General features: G+C 36.9%; 1 protein-coding gene across 2 annotated transcripts in view; it reads left to right on the plus strand.

The window, feature by feature from the left end:
* Nucleotides 1-521: 521 nt before the first annotated feature.
* The window catches only part of CXADR (CXADR Ig-like cell adhesion molecule), a 365,654-nt gene continuing 350,719 nt past the window's right edge, over nucleotides 522-15,456 (plus strand). For both annotated transcript variants that reach the window (XM_058186358.1, XM_058186359.1), the window contains exon 1: nucleotides 522-867. The gene's annotated coding sequence lies outside the window, so the exon portion shown is untranslated. The remainder of the gene's footprint in view (nucleotides 868-15,456) is intronic.

The following is a 15,456-nucleotide window of genomic DNA, read 5'->3' on the forward strand; positions in this document are numbered from 1 at the left end:
TTTGACAAAATAAAATAAAATAAAATAAAATAAATAAATAAATAAATAAATAAAATAAATAAATAAATAAATTCATAGAAGCATTGGACTCCTAAGCTCTATATTCACTTAGTTTCTTCCAAAACCATCTAATAATTTCCTGTATTAGATTAATATTAGCAAAAGTTTTTCTCCCTCCTTCCTCCATTTTCAGATTGTGTTTGATTTGATTTCCTTTTTTTTTTTTTTAGCACACTTTGGGTTATGTAAGTTTTAATAAGCAGCTTTGGTGCTCCTCAAGGCACACCCCACACACTTATGCTGTGTGACCTTAGGTCACAAGTAATGGTTGCAAGCTAATTGATTGAGAAAGGTTTGTCTGACTGGGCCTCTTTTGAGTCCTCCCTTTACATTCCTAAATTCTATGAAGGAGCAGTGGCTGCTTAGCTTGGTTGGGAAGGGGGGAGGAGAGAGGAACAGAGGAAGCTCTCCAAGTTCTGATTATGCGCAGTTTCCTTTCTGAACTGAATCCTCTCTCCACCCACCACTAACTAAACTTTTAAACTAGGAGGAGGCGAACAGCTTAAAGCTTTTCTCAGTGCAACGGAAAAGTGAATCCAGGGTGCGGTGAGTTGCCAAGAGCCAGCTGCTGCTCTAGACAATTACAGGAGTTTTGTGGATATGCTACTCAAGAGTTCAACAAAATGGACTATTGCTCAGTGCAGAAACTTGTTTTCAGGCTGACAGGCAAATAAGCCGTATCACATAAAGGGCCTCTATGTGGCATCTCTGAGCTGTAAGCTCCGGACAGCCTTGGGGGAAAAAAGTGCAGTGGAGCAAGACAAAAATTACCACAAACTTCAGGCAACTGTTGCTTTCTTTCTGACGGTGAGTCCAGATTTGAAATATGGCTATAAATATGCCCAGTTTTCTTTATGTGCATGTTGATATTTATTTATTTTTGATTGGGATGAGAGAATAATCTTGATCAGAGAGTTGATTCCAGGCTCCCTCCTCTCTGTCATGCTTGTCTACTGCCTTCCATGCACATCACGGGGAAGGTTAATGATTCCTGAATGAAAAACCACATAGTTATTTAAATTGATCCAAAGAAGGAGGTGGCATATCTGCATATAAACACTCCCAGGTGTGCCGTCAACAGGGAGAATGAGAAAAGAAACAACCATCTATTGCAACAGTGTCCACAATAGCCTCTGTTTTGGAAATTCCTTTGCTTATGTGCTGCCTTATCTGAGAATGTATAAGACGGTCACTATGAAAAGAGCTTTGTGTTTGAATTCCTGGTGAGTCGAAGGGTCAGGGCCTGCAAGTTATCTGTCTGCCAGCAAGACTCATTTCTCTGTCCTTTATTTTTCAAGCGAAATGAGGAGGGGTATCCTTCCTCCCAGCCACCCCCATTTTCATCTGTGCTTGTATTCAACTTCACCCTTTGTTACACAGGAGGCTTCTATTATGGACCATCAGCTTTTCATTTTCTTTTGACCATATTTACTAACAACTCTTGGTTAATCACAAGGTGTCAAGTTCCTTTGTTCTGAAACAGATAAACTTGTACAAAAATGAAATTATCCTAAGTTTGGATACTACGATAGGTTCTTCTGAAGACCTTGCTGCATTTTATTTTATATATGGAATCAAATATGTGCTAAAGGTTTTTGACAGATGTGGGAAAGATGCCCTAAATAGTTGCCAGGTAATCAATTAATAATTAATAATTCTAATTTGTATGACTGATTGGTTTGAAAATCTTACCAGTTTTATTTTAAAAACTACATAAAATGTTATGTGACAGGAAGTTCAGAAATAACTGCAAAATCTCCTGAGTGCATAAAATTTAGAGTAAAAAAACGGTGCATGCCAACAACATTACAACGTGTAATAATTTAACATCTTAATTTTAAAAAATAAACAAAACAAGCCCAAGTTAAGCAATTTAACTGCATTTCCTTTCATTTAAATGTAAAGAATTTTTTCTCCTTTGCTGTGGACAAGAAGAAAATGTAGAAAAGTAGTGAAGCTTTTCATATTTCTGATTTTGGGGAAAAAAATCCCACAACATTAAAATGCCTGGAAATACCTTCCAAATAAAAGTTGTTCAACTTTACAAATTTTGCAAAGAATATTAAATTTTAGAAGATATCTCTACTCCAGACATGAATGAAAAATCAGTAGCACCCTGAGGTACAGAACTCATATGTGCATATTTGCAGGTGTTTATCAAAGTTATTTTCTTCCTACTTGTTTCATCTTAAAAGTTTGTTATCTGTTATCTGACCAGATAGCTTGCAAAAAGGGACTAATTATATTGCATCTATGAAAAAGGTTATTTCCCCCCCAACACATCTTAAAAATAGGGGAATTAGCTTAGATTTGTTGAGAATATGAATATGTGGGTGAAAAAGTTTTTCTCTGTTTGATCATACAATGATTGTTACCTTAAAATCAAGGATGCCACCTTTCAAGTAAATATGATTTGCTTGCAGAAGATCTATCTATTGGAGATATAAAAGCATAACTGTTGTATATATTCTGATATAAATAGCATTTACATCAACTTGCAGCAGAATTTTTTTAGGGGTTGAGATTTATACTCCGTAGTTAGACAAAGAAGGAAAGTATGAAAGGAGTCTTGAACTTTAACTTTGCATGGGTTATTTTCTTTGGAATGTTTTCAGAGTACATTTTGAATCAGAGACTGATAAGGAAATGTGGTTGAAAGAATGAAAGCAGCCATTTCAGGTACTTGTTCTGAACATAAGTATCTTCTCTATTGCAGGAAAGAGGGAAAATACAGTTTTTGAATACTTTACCACCATCAAAAATCTCTTTAACCTGGCTATTGGGATTTTTTTTTTAAGGTCACTGATATTTCTCAACATTCCATTAGAAGAACAAATTATAGAAGTTAAATTAAAATTTTGTAATAGAGAATTATTCTAGGTGCATAATTTCTGATAATTTTTCAAAATCCATAAATAAAAGTATAATTTAGAAATAAACTTACCTAGTTATTGGTTTTATAATTCTCACAGTAATTGAACAAACATGAGACTTGAATCCAGAATCCACATTATGCTGAGCCTAACTGGATTTTCTTTCAAAACTGATAAAAATCTGCATGCACCAAGATACATATTCTACATTTTGAACAATACTGTTTAATGCCATAAGACATCTGGATTATCATAAATGCATTATATGATATTGTATCATTTAAAACTATTCCTTGCCTGATATTTTATATGTAATTTGTATCTTATGTAGAACTTTTTGTATTATTAAATTGTTGTGCCCTTATAGTTGTCCCAAAGCTGATTTTTCAAGAGGCAATGGGACTTTCTGGTTTTCCTGGTTTTTCTTTGAAGAGATTTCGCTTCTCATCCTGGAAGCTTCTTCAGTGATTTATTTATTTATTTATTTATTTGATTTGATTTTTATACCGCCCTTCTCCCGAAGGACTCAGGGCGGTGTACAGGCATAATAAAACCGACAATACAATATACAAGTTTAAAATACGATTTAAAAAACTTATTTAAATTAGCCCAGTGATTAAAATTTACCATGCTAAGACCCCGTTTAAAATTAATAAATTTAACATTAAAATCCCAATTTAAGCCAGCCCCACGCGGATAAAAAGATGGGTCTTGAGTTCGCGACGAAATGTCCGAAGGTCAGGTATTTGGCGTAAACCCGGGGGAAGCTCGTTCCAGAGTGTGGGAGCCCCCACAGAGAAGGCCCTTCCCCTGGGGGCCGCCAGCCAACATTGTTTGGCGGACGGCACCCTGAGAAGTCCCTCTCTATGGGAGCGTATGGGTCTGTGGGAGGCGTGTGGTAACAGCAGGCGGTCCCGTATGTACCCAGGTCCTAAGCCATGGAGCGCTTTAAAGGTCATAACCAACACCTTAAAGTGTACCCGGAAGGCCACAGGCAGCCAGTGCAGGCTGCGCAGGAGCGGTGTTACATGGGAGCTACGCATAGCTCCCTCTATAACCCGCGCAGCTGCATTCTGGACTAACTGAAGCCTCCGAGCGCACTTCAAGGGGAGCCCCATGTAGAGAGCATTACAGTAATCCAAGCGAGAGGTAACGAGCGCATGAGTGACTGTGCATAAGGCATCCCGATCAAGGAAGGGGCGCAACTGCCGAACCAGGCGAACCTGGTGGAAGGCCCTCCTGGAGACGGCCGTCAAATGATCTTCAAACGACAGCCGATCGTCCAGGAGGACACCCAAGTTGCGCACCCTATCCTTTGGGGCCAGTAACTCGCCTCCAACAGCCAGCCGCGGCTGCAGCTGACTGAATCGGGGTGCCGGCATCCACAGCCACTCCGTCTTGGAGGGATTAAGCTTGAGCCTGTTTCTCCCCATCCAGACCCGTACAGCCTCCAAACACCGGGACAGCACTTCAACAACTTCATTTACTCAGAGCTGAAGAAGCTTCTTGGATGAGAAATGAAACCTCTTCAAAGAAAAACTAGAAAGTCCAGTTGTCTCTTGAAACTGGACTTTCTGGTTTTTCTTCAAAGAGATTTCGCTTTAGGACAACCATGACCTGGATGACTGAGAATCTCTATAGACATGTCCTTATAGTCAGTCCAAATTTTCTCAAAAAAACCATTTTATTGTTACATAATAACTTTGGTCAATTAAAACTGAATCTATCAAATATTTGTCAAAATATTGATAACCACATCTATAAATGAGGAGTAGTACTACATTTACTATATTAGTTGACACACAATCAGTTAATACTTATACTTTCAACTGATGGTATTATGAAGAAAATAATGTTGGGGTCTTCAGGCATATATCATTCTGAACTGTGACATTCCTGTATGTAATGTCCACTATGAGCCCACATTGTTCACATTATGCTGAACTTAACTCATTGACCTGTCAGTAAAATATTATGAACCTGATATCGCTAGTCTCAGAAATGAAAAGCATTGAGGTAGAGATAATGGAATACCTTAGAGCTAAGTTCTAAATGTGTTTTTCTCGAAGCACCAAATCTTTATTGACATAGAAATAGTGTATTTAACAAGCAAACATTTACAAAGGCAAGGTTATACTTCAAATTTTCCTGAAGTCAGCAATCTGTATTCTAAAACTGGAATTCTCCAGTGGTCATATAAATTATACAAAATAACAAAACAAATTATTTGAAATGAATGTTAAACATTATTAAATTAATCAGCCCTTGTCAAAAGTAGATAACAGCCATTTAGACAGATATCAATCAATCCTAATATCTAAATTGCCTTTTTTTCCTGAAACTATCTAATGATGACAGAGTAAAAGTTGGATGTCTGGTTATTGCAGTTCTGCATCTATTTGTCAGAAGAAAATTCTGCTCAGATAAGAATATCTGCAGCAGAAATACTGGAAAGAAAAAATAAACTATTTTTCTGTGTCATAATATAACTTTCACTGGATCCATTGGGAAGAATCAAGAGAAATTAGACATTGCTATCCTTCAAAATTAAACCTATAAATGATTATAGAGTTTATTATATGGCTCCCTCCCCTCGAGCTTCAATAATGTTGTGTTAGATCTGTCTATACTTTGTTCCATATGTTGGAGACATCTTCTAATTGTAATCAGCAGAATTACTTACCTCAGAAGTTGTGAGTGCTCCAACATTAGAGGTTGCCAGAACTTCTACACATGTATAACATTTTAGCCTCTCTGCTCTTATATGATAGATAGATAGACAGACGGACAGACAGTAGATAAATACAGTAGATAGAAAAGTAGTGAATAGAATAAAAATTCTGTCAGAATTATTATTTCCTGGATATCTTTGTCATACTGTATATTGTATATATTTTCATGTTGCTTACCTATATTTCCTATTTGTTTATTTCAATGTGCTTTTCTTTATCTTATTTAAATCAAATAAGTAAATACATTTGCCTGTGTAGCATATGATGAAAATTCAAAAATGGGACATGAAACCAGAAAGTTTAAGTTCATTGAAAGAAATCCAGAATATAACTTTAATCATACTTAGGACTTCTAATAAGTAGAAGTGTGCAAACCATTTAGAAAATCAGCTAGCTTCACCATCAGTCTCATAACAGATGAGTTTGGAAGCTCTCAAAGTGGATTGTACCATGAGTACTTTGGTGCTTCAAGGAGAAGCTCTAGAGAGGCACTTCACCCACAGGAATGCCACAAGGAAGGTATCTTTCAGAACGTTTTGTACAACTCTAATAATACTTTTAGGCATGTAATGTGCATAGGCACTTCTGGAATCCATTTACTGGCACTGGAATAGATTAAAGTGAAAATTACATATAAGCTAAAAGTTATGTGGAATATAAGAATGTCTGGGGTTTTGTTTTCCTTTATTTTATTTTTTTACAGTTTAGAAACTGTTACCAAATGGCTTTAAATACACCCGGTGCAAATTTATCTGCTTAATATAAAATATGTATCAATTCTTCCACGTGAACTTCAAACTAGAGGAACCCCTGTAAATGGAATACCACCACCCATAGGTAAGATTGTGATTTTCTTTTGCATCTGTTTGCAAAAACAGTTGACCATAGAGGAAAACATAGCTACATAAAACCTTTGTGAAAAATTGAAAAAGGAGGACAAATTAAAAGGCAGAAAGATGGCCAATTAACTAGCAAAAATACATATGTATCCAGTACTAATAATAGATAATAATAATCCAGTTAATAATAAGAAAGCACAGAATGAACAAAGTAAAACAAAATGTGTCCTTTAGCTATAGTCAAAATAAAAAAAAGGAGAAAAATATGGATAAGGACAAAATAACTGAAAAAAGAAAGCAAGCCTGTGGCTACTGTTTTGATTCTTTCTTCAAAAATAAAATAAAAATACATCAAGAAATGTATTTATTTCATTTCTATATCACCAAAAGACAAGGGCTGAAACTTGAGGCTAGCAGAAACAAAATTAGGGAATTTATTTTACTTGAATTAATTCAAATTTCTAGTGATATAAATTTAATAGGTTAATAGTGTATCAAAGGACTAGCTAATGGTCTGCTAAATTTCATCCATTAATGTTAAGACATACTAAAAATCATAAAGAGAGTGCTGCTTAAGCATCTTGAAAATAAAGGGTAATTGTAAGTCAGCACAGATTTCTCAAAAATAAATCTTGTCAGAGTAACTTTGTCTTGTTTCTTGGTAATTCTCTTAACTGATTCTGGCAAGTTTGTGGATATATCATGCTTTTATTTTAGCAAATCATTTGAAAAGGCACACTGATAGTCTGACTGGAAGCTAGATAAGTATGAGATGGGTGGCATGACAATGAAGTAAATACTTAGGTGGCTTGAAAATTGTAAGAGTGATTCTTATCAAACTGGAGAGTTATATTGATGGAATGCCACAATGTTTAGTTCTGCATGCTATATAGGTAGTCCTCAACTTATAACTACAATTGAGCCCAAAATTTATGTTGCTAAGTGAAAAAATTGTTAAGTGAGTTTTATCCCATTTTATGACTTTTCTCTCCACATTTGTTAACTGAATCATTGCAGTTCTTAAATTAGTAACAGGAACGTTAAGTGAATCATAACAATCAATGGTTTTCCCATTGACTTTGCTTGTCAGAAAGTAATAAAAGGGGGTTACATACTCTGGGACATTGCTACTATCATAAATGTGAGTCAGTTGACAAACATATAAATATAAATCACGTGACCATGGGCATGCTGCAACGACCATAAGTGTGGAAAATGGTCATAAATAATTTTTTCAGTGCTGTTGTAATTCGAACAGTCACTAAATGAACTATTGTAAATTGAGGGCTACCTGTATTCTTCAATAGAGTTATTCTATTCTATTGAGATGTGGTGATGCAGTTAGAATGCAGTATTTGAGGCTAATTCAGCTCACTACCAGAGTTCGATCCTGACCAGCTCAGGGTTGACTCAGCCTTCCATCCTTCTGAGGTCAATGAAATGAGGACCCAGATAGTTGGAGTCAATATGTAGACTTTGTAAACCACTTAGAGAGTGCTGTAAGGCACTATGAAGCAGTACATAAGTCTAAGTACTATTGCTATTCTTAATAAAATTAATAGAATCCAAAGATGATCTTAAAATAAAACAGTCAAAGCAAAGGAGGAGAGGAATTCTAAAACAAAACTCAGTGTTAAAACCAAAATAAAATTGAAAAGTTAAAAAAAACATGGTAAATATTTAATATCGTGTTTCCCTGAAAATAAGAGCCTTCTTATATTTTTTTGAACCCTGGAATAAGCACTTGGCCTTATTGCCATGCACTCAAAAGCCCGATTGGGCTTATTATCAAAGGATGTTGTTATTTTGGGAGAAACAGGGTAATAGTATTTTATATATTTGTGAAATTTATATGTCTACCCATCTCCTATAAAGTGACTCTAGCAGTATATAATAAAACCAAGAATTATGATATATTTTTTTAAAAAAACATTAAAATAGCAATAGGCTTATATACCATCCCTAGTGCTTAACACCACTCTCTGGGTGGTTACGTTGTAGACTATTATTTGCATATTGCCCCAAACAATCTGGGTCCTCATTGTATTGACCTGGTAAGGATGGAAGACTGAGTCCACCTTGAGCTTCCTCAGGATTGAACTCCAGGCTGTGGGCAGAATTTGTCTGCAATACTGCACTTTAACTACTGCAGGGCAACAACAATAAGAATAAATAATCCAGATCATGAGAAATAAGATGTTACAAATACAACTGATGCGCTCGGTCCCTATAAGCAAGGAATCTCCAAGCTTGCTGTGGGGAACGGGCATGTTTTTAAGCTTTCTGAAAAGTCTGAGGTTTGGAACGAATCTCACCTCAGGAGGGTTAATGTTTCAGAGGATGGGTATATCCCAGAAAAGGTTCACTCTTAGATTCCCATCAGTTGAAACTCTTTTCAGACAGGGTGCGCAGCATGTCTCTCCTGCCAGACATCATGGGATTGATGGATTTTATAGAGAAGGGGATTCTAGAGGATTACCATAGAGAAGGCATTTCAGAATTTTTGCAACTATTACTGAGGAAAACTTGTTTCTTGTTGTGTGAAGATTAGATAATATATTATTATCTAATCTTCACATAACAGAAACCAGGGCCTCTGAAGTTGAACTTAACAATGCACTCCAGTTTTATTCTGGTTATTGAGAGGAAGAGACGCATGTACATACTCAATATTCAGTCATGATGAACGACTACAGTTAAGACATAATGTATCTGGGAAAAATCCTTTTAAATATATAAGCCAATGGATGCTTGCAAAATTTTGGAAATCTGTTTGAATATGTCAAATGGCTTATGCCTTAAGAATGTGGAACTTTTCTCAGTCACATGTTGATCTTCCTTGTTCAGCAACAATGCAATACTGAAAATTTACTGAATTTACTACAATACTGAAATTTTATTTCTTTAGTTAATATTCATTCTCTTAAAAATATTTTGGGCCATGTTTTTCAGTTTAGAAGTAATTAAATGAGCACTTAGGAAATATAATTTATGATAGGAGAATGATATTCTGTTTTGGCAGTTTTGTTGCTTTTAAAAGTTATTATAGTGGAAATATTTATACTATGCCAATTTTTAAAATAAAACAAGTCATATAAGTTATTTCTGTGGGTATGCTTTTCTGTCAGTGGAATAGTGAACATATCAGCTCATCCTTTTCTATCAAAGTGACTTGGCGTCCTTATCTACAAAGATAACCAATTTTGTCATATGCCAAAACTAAAACTAATTCCTAACATCCTGCTTCTAGATAGTTTAATGCAACAGAACACATCTATGTTGATGTATTTTATAATTGCCCAAACTAGCTAAGTGATGTGAATGTGAAATTTAAATAACAGGCATTATATAGCAGCTTGGGCATTTTTAGAAAAACTGATCAATCTACTTTGTATATAAGCTATGACTGACAAACTGAATTATAGACAAAAACTGATCATTCAAGAGGAAACAGCAAAATATGTATAGAATACTTGTTTTACAGTATTCTTTCAACTGTTTCAGTCTGAAAATATTAGATAACGTCTTCACATCCACAATAGTTCCAACTCAAGTTGCTTACATGTGAATGAAAACAACTAAAAGTGTTGTGAAATACGATGTACTTTGTTTTCTCTCCTACTTTTTCATCAACACTGAAGGCAAATACTACTATAGTACTAATAATATATTCCTTATATTATTTCCTAAAAAGTATGATTAGCTTAGAGACACTGCATGTCTCAAATTGTCACAATGATTTTTCAATACTCAATTGTGACCAGAATGCATTTAAGCACTTTAATTATTTCCCATGTTTAATTTTATTTACAATAAAGCAATATTATGACTTTTGATTCCAAATATTGTTCTATTTCCAAATAAAATGTAACACTCCACCTAAAAGACTACTTTGCAACTTGGAAAGTCTTCTAGATTGATAGTTTCTGAGGAATAGCAAGTAAAAGACCTGACCTACAGAACTTCTGCCCAATTTCGTCTGATATGCCAGTTGTGATCCTGGACAATGTCTTTGATACTTTCATCATCTCACATTGGGTTTACATTCTATTTGAGGCTGTTTTTTAGGATTATTCAGAAGCTTCACTTAGTGAAGAATATAGCTTTCACCTGCTTTTGTACGAGGCATCTTTATAAGGTAATATTTAAATAATGGTTGCTGCTTGATTGTCAGTTTGTTTCTGGACTCAGTTGAAGGTACTGTTTTCTATCTATGAAATCCTATGTTTCTTGAGTCTTTTTACTTATGCGACTATCTTCTTTAGGTACACTATATATACTCCTGTATGGGTTATCAATAAAATATGCTGAAGATCTTCACCTCACAGGTGACCGACCAAAGTAGAGTAAGTCTTCTGCTCTGTGACTGTCTTATAGCTTATCTTAAGCACTTATCTCTGAAGACTAAAACCCTACAGGCCATAAACCAGTTGTCCAGTGGCAAGGGCCCAGGATCTGATGTGATCCCAGTGGAGGTCTGTAAAGATGACAATGCAGTGTTTGTCAACAAACTCACTCACCTGTTCCAATCTTTCTGGAATCGAGGATCCATTCCTCAGGAACTGAAGGATGATCCATTGTACACCTCTATAAGAGGAAAGGGAATCGACAAGTGTGTGATAATTATAGAGGAATATTACTGCTTTCCATCGCAGGAAAGATTCTTGCATGGGTATTGCTGAACCACCTGACTGACCACCTGGAACAGGGTTTATTACCTGAGACACAGTGTGGCTTCTACAAAGAGTGTGGCACTGTGGACATGATCTTCGCAGCCCGACAGCTCTAAGATTAGTGTCAAAAGCAGAATCATGAATTGTACACCACCTTCTTGGATCTCACTAAGGCTTTTGACACTGTCAGTCATGAAGGTCTGCAGTGCATCATGTCAAAGTTTGGGTGCCCTGATAGATTCATCCTGATGGTACATCAATTCCATGATGGTGTGGACAAATTTGCAGCAGCATGTGACAACTTTGGCCTCCTCATCAACATGAAGAAGGCCGAAGTGATACATTAGCCAGCTCCAAAAGCCCAACACCAAGAGCCCACCATCACAGTGAAGGGACAAAAGCTGCAAGCAGTGGACCAATTTACATACCTTGGCAGCACCCTCTCCAGTGCAGTGACAATTGACATTGAGGTCAACTGCAGAATCGCCAAGGCAAGCTCTGCATTTGGCAGACTATTGATCAACATGTGGGACTGCTGTGAAATAAGCCTTGCTACAAAGCTCAGAGTCTACCGAGCAGTAGTGCTAACTACCCTGATGTATGCCAGTGAGACTTGAACTGTATACAGGAGGCATGCTAGGCAATTGAATCACTTCCACATGACCTGCCTCCACAGAATTCTGAGGATCCGGTGGCAGGACAAGGTGCCAGACACAGAAGTCCTCTCCAGAGCAGGCCTGCCATCAGTTCATACCATGCTGATGGAAGCCCAGCCATGGTGGCAGCAAGAGGAATACAGGGAGATGTGCAACTTTGTCTCTGCCCTGAGATACTGGCTGGCCTGGCTGCTGACACCGCTGCTCTCATTGCCTCTATGGCTGCTCGCTGCTCTTGCAGCATCTTGCGCAGCACACTTTTTTTTAAATTTCATTTTGTCACAATAGTATACACAAACATCGACATAAATAAAAAACAACACATCATAATATATATATATATTATATATATATGTAAAAGTATGCAACAGCTATGTTAATTTGATATAATGAAGGGAACAATAGGACAGGAACGGTAGGCACTTTTGTGCTCTTATGCACGCCCCTTATAGTCCTCTTAGGAATGGGGTGAGGTCAATAGTAGACTTAGCACGCTTCACAATGGAGTAGATGTTATCACCTCTCCTCCTCCTGGAGCCCATTACAATGGGGACTATTGGCTGCAGCTGGCCCAGACAGTGTCTCAGGGTGGAGAAAAGTTGGGTGTCTCCCCCAGTAGCTGAGGTGTGCACAACACCAACAAGGGCCAGAAAAAGAGGCAAGTAGAGGGGTGCTTTGCTCCCACTCTGGAATATGGAAAGAGTCTCCATCTGCCACAGTTGCCCTTCTCTTCTCAGAACAGGTGAGGAGTAAGTGGGAGGGATAGTGAGGGGCAGGACCAGCCAGTGGTGGGATCATCTGACAGGAAGCCGCAGGAGAGGGCCCAAAGAGCTGCATGTGGCTCTTGAGCCACACATTGCTGACCCCCAGACATGGCAGACATTGATCCACCAATGCTGCCAAACATTTGAAGACAGAAGAACAACCATAGCACAAGAGAAGTGAGCATTCCACAAAGCTAGAGCTGCAAATGCTGCAACAATGGTGCCCAGAACATGTTGCAGAACATTTCGTGCTCATATAGGCCTTGCCAGCCACCTGCATCATGGACAGCCCACAACCTGTTAGATATCAAGGTCCTCTTTGAACACGATAGACAAACATCAAATCGTCAAATCTCAAGCACAGAACACCCCATCCATAATGTGCTTTTGAGCTATACTGATTTTTATCCTATTTTCTAATATGAATGTTTTACATGATCTTTTTCTTTCTGATAGAACATGAAAAAAAAACTATATTAAGATGGTAAAAGTTGAAAGGTTTACACAGTCTGAAGAGAAATATTGGTTTTCTACAAATGAAATAATTATTTCTGTTTATGGAAAAAGCTGTGCAAAACAGTCAACAGAGGTGTTTTGCCTTAGACAAGAGTGTGAACAAGCATCTCCTTTTAAATAATTAAAACCGGATAAGGGCCGGATAGCTCAGGCTGGTAAAGCCTGTTATTAAGAACACAAAGCCTGCAATTAGTGCAGGTTCAAGCCCAGCCCAAGGTTGACTCAGCCTTCCATCCTTTATAAGGTAGGTAAAATGAGGACCCAGATTGTTGGGGGGGCAATAAGTTGACTTTGTAAAAATATACAAATAGAATGAGACTATTGCCTTATACACTGTAAGCCGCCCTGAGTCTTCGGAGAAGGGCGGGGTATAAATGTAAACAAAAAAAAACAAAACAGTTGTGTTTTTAATAGGCTCACGTAGATCCTTCTGAAGCTTTTTTTTCTCTCTTTCTCTCCATCCATCCATCCATCCATCCATCCATCTATCCATCCATCCATTTTCCCATACCATTATACATTATAAAAGTAAATACTTCCAAATCCTTATAAAGGTGTTATAAATATAAAATTGACTCATGATGATAACGTATATAAGATATAGTGACAAATCATGAGAAAATGATTTGCCACTGACACCTTGTAAATTTATTTTGTTTTGTTTTAATTACCCAGCCCACTCGATAGTTTGGGACCTCTTGGTAATCTGCCATTCATATATTACTTAATTCAATGTTGTTCAACATTTTTCAGATAGTCTACTATTGGTTTGGTGCTGCAGCTTGTTTTTTATTGAATACTATTATACGTACAACTAGTGTTTCATTTTCTTTTTTACTATTCAAAATACAAAGATATTTCAATAATAAAAATTAAAATCAATACAATTGGAAATTGCTATAATTTCCCACAAAACTTCATTTCTTAGGTGGAGGGTTGTTGAAAAGTTAGAATATAGGACATTGATTAAGTAACCCAAATGCATACAACCAACAGAATTGTTTGCTGACAGAATGTTGAACAGTCATCTAAATTTGATTTTAATTGGCAAAGGCCAAAAAAGATTCAGCTTTTCCACTATTAAATATATATAAAACCACTTGTTGGAAACTAAATTATAAACCTCTTAAATCTCAAAATGTCTTTTAGTAAGGAGAATCTATTGGGTGACATGGATGGCTGGGGATTACAGTTTTATAAACAACTGCTATACTGAAGTGCCAGCACCAAGACAGATATGTAGTTCTTCCACCGCATAAAAAGTTATCTAAAGACATTTTTAACAAGTAAATTCAATAGGCCAAAATTTGAATGACGCTTTGCATGTATACAAAGCTAAAAGAGATCTCCCAATTAATTAAAGTACATTAGCTTTCAATTAGTTGACATATAATGCCAATTGTGTTTCTTCAATTCTAAACAGGCTTTTAGTACAAATCAAACTTTGCATATTATGATATAATGGCTAGCTTTCACTGTCTGTCTAAATCTTAATGTTTTAACAAGAGAATGTTACAGAAATATGAGGCTTTTTTCAAATTTTGCTTTGAAACAGTTCAGAACTTTCATTCATAAATTCATGTGCAGAATATGCCTCAGAAGGCCTACCTGGCTGTTAATTGATTTAACTTACTCGGCAGCTCGGCGGTTCGAATCCCTAGTACTGCCGTGTAATGGGGTGAGCTCCCGTTACTTGTCCCAGCTTCTGCCAACCTAGCAGTTTCGAAAGCATGTAAAAATGCAAGTAGAAAAAATAGGGACCACCTTTGGTGGGAAGGTAATAGTGTTCTGTGCGCCTTTGGCAGTAAGTCATGCCGGCCACATGACCACGGAGACGTCTTCGGACAGTGCTGGCTCTTCGGCTTTGAAACGGAGATGAGCATTGCCCCCTAGAGTCGGCAACAACTAGCACGTATGTGCGAGGGGAACCTTTACCTTTACCTTTACTCTTGAGTAGACATGCATTGGTCTATGACAGCGACACCCAGGGACCGTTATTTTGAAAGACATTTTTTCCACAGATCAGGAGGGTGTTGGTTATGCTTGTTCACCCACCAGTCATCTGTGACACAGTTCCTAACAAGCCACAGACTGGTCCGTGGTAGAGATTGGGGATCCCGGTGTATTGTATAATCATATTAAAACTACTATGTGCAAAAGTTATTCTGTAATTTAGGTATCTTTCTCCACTATCATATTTTAACTTTAATTAGCAGAGCGTATGTTCTTTTAAGAAAGTTGAATTTCAAAAATGTAGAGTGAAATGCTTTGATTAATTGTGAGTATCTACTACTTCATGTTGCTGGTCTGTGACTATAATAAAAATTGATTGATTGGCTACTT

Source organism: Ahaetulla prasina, chromosome 5 (genome assembly GCF_028640845.1).
Source record: "Ahaetulla prasina isolate Xishuangbanna chromosome 5, ASM2864084v1, whole genome shotgun sequence".
Taxonomy (NCBI): Eukaryota; Metazoa; Chordata; class Lepidosauria; order Squamata; family Colubridae; genus Ahaetulla; species Ahaetulla prasina.